Here is a 2500-nt window from a genome sequence, read left to right as displayed (position 1 = left end):
GTCCTCTCTCTCTCTCTCTCTCTCTCTCAATTTCAATTTTTTTCAATTTCAATTGACTTTATTGACATGGCAAGTTCATTTTTACTTACATTGTCAAAGTATACATATCGAAAAATAAAAATCAATATATATTAATATATATACAAAATATATATTATTTATATATAAATAAATGGTGGGACCAACAGTAATAATAATAGTAGTAGTGGACATGGATCACCATTAACAGCAACTACAACAACAATATTAATCAGAACAACAATATATTAATCAATGTAGTAGACCAGTGTCAAATGACTTGAGAAGACATACGACCTGGTATGAAAGACAAAACAAAACTAAGCTAAATGGGAAATATTATCAACATTACTTTGCATTTTTCACTGGCTGTCCTCAGGTTGTGGCAGGAGGACACATATTTGGCTGCCAAAACTGCACATTTTGGCTTTTCACCCAATAAATATTTGATTTTTCTTCATCTTTTATATTTTCAAATTCTTTGTATTGAGTTATAATTTTGGGAAAGAAATATGCTCTTAGGTCTGAGTATTTGCACAGTGTAGTAGGAAATCGCCCTCTGTCTCTACTCTCCCCGGGAGCAGAGTGAGCACAGCCTGTCCTCTCTGGGAACCAGGTTTGTCTGTGACGACCGTCTCTATAGCCAGACGGTGCTCACTGAGTCTGTACCTAGTCAATGTTTTCCTCAGTTTTCTATCAGTCACAGTGGTCAGATAGTCTGCCACCATGTACTGTCTGTTTAGAGCCAAATAGCATTGAAGTTTACTTTGATTTTTGTGGTGTCTTTCCAATAGGTTTTATATTTTTCTTTGTGATGATTTGGTTGGGCCAGTTTTCTGAGGGCTGTCCCAGGCTCTATGGGGTTGGTTTGGGTTGGTGAACTGAGCCTCAGAACCAGCTGGCTGAGGGGACTCTTCTCTGGTTCATCTCTTGACATTGTAGAGCTGTGTGATGGAATGTTTTAGGGTCACTTGTTTTTAGATGGTTGTAAAATTTGATGGCTCTTTTTTCTATTCGAATGAGGAGGGGGTATTTGGCCCAATTCGTGCCCTACATGCGTTATTTGGAGTTTTTCTTTGTACTTGCAATACAGTCTTGCAAAACTCTGCATGCAATATTTCAGTTGGATGTTTGTCCCATTTAGTAATTCATTATTAGAGAGTGGACCCATACTTCACTGCCATATAGAGCAATGGTTCATAACTGATTGAAAAATTTTGAGCCAGATTCTAATTGGAATTTCAATTTTGATGTTCCTTTTAATGGCATAGAATGCTCTTCTTGCTTTGTCACTCAGCTCATTCACAGCCATGTGAAAGCTACCTGTGTTGCTGATATTTAGTCCTAGATAGTGTAGTTTTGGTGTGTTTAATAGAACTGTGTCCAAATAGAATTTATATTTGTCATCCTTATTTCCCGACCTTTTTTGGAATATCATTATATTGTTTTTTTTAGGTTAACGCGAGGCCCAGGTCTGACAGAACCTGTGAAGACGATCTAGGTGCTGCTGTAACCCCTCTTTAGTGGGAGACAGCAGCACCAGGTCATCTGCGTACAGCAGACACTTGATTTCAGTGTTGTGTAGGGTGATACCAGGTGCTGCCGATTCTCTCTCTCTCTCTGTCCGTCACTCTCTCTCTCTCTCTGTCCGTCACTCTCTCTTTCTCTGTCCGTCCCTCTCTCTCTCTCTGTCCGTCCTCCTCTCTCTTTCTCTGTCCGTCCCTCTCTCTCTTTCTCTCTCCGCCCCTCTCTCTCTCTGTCCGTCCCTCTCTCTCTCTGTCCATCCCTCTCTCTCTCTCTGTTCGTCCCTCTCTCTTTCTCTCTCTGTCCGTCCCTCTCTCTCTCTGTCCGCCCCTCTCTCTCTCCATCCCTCTCTCTCTCTCTTTCTCTGTCCGTTCCTCTCTCTCTCTCTCTGTCCCTCTCTCTATCTCTCTGTCCGTCCCTCTCTCTCTCTGTCCGTCCCTCTCTCTCTCGCTCTCTCTCTCTCTCCCTCTCTCTCTGTCCGTCCCTCTCTCTCTCTCTCTCTCTCTGTCCGTCCCTCTCTCGCTCTTTCTGTCCGTCCCTCTCTCTCTCTGTCCGCCCCTCTCTCTCTTTGTCCCTCTCTCTCTCTCTCTCTCTCTCTCTCTCTCTGTCCGTCGCTCTCTCTCTCTCTGTACGTCCCTCTCTCTCTCTGTCTGTCTGTCCCTCTCTCTCTGTCTGTCTGTCCCTCTCTCTCTCTCTGTCTGTCTGTCAATTCAATTCAATTCAATTTGCTTTATTGGCATGACGTAACAATGTACATATTGCCAAAGCTTATTTACAATATAAAAATGAGAATCAAAATGGTCAACGGGACAACAGTAACAACAATAACCAAGGGTCAAAATAACCATACATTCAAACAATAACAATAAACATACAGTAGAGTACATTGCAGGTTGATTGGTCTGTCGACACATTCTTAATGTAAATATTGAAGAGTTGCAGGGCTCAGATTGCCAAC

This window comes from Salvelinus namaycush, chromosome 23, assembly GCF_016432855.1.
Source record: "Salvelinus namaycush isolate Seneca chromosome 23, SaNama_1.0, whole genome shotgun sequence".
Classification (NCBI taxonomy): Eukaryota; Metazoa; Chordata; class Actinopteri; order Salmoniformes; family Salmonidae; genus Salvelinus; species Salvelinus namaycush.
The sequence above is the reverse complement of the archived record's forward strand: the minus strand, read 5'-3'. Positions refer to the sequence as shown.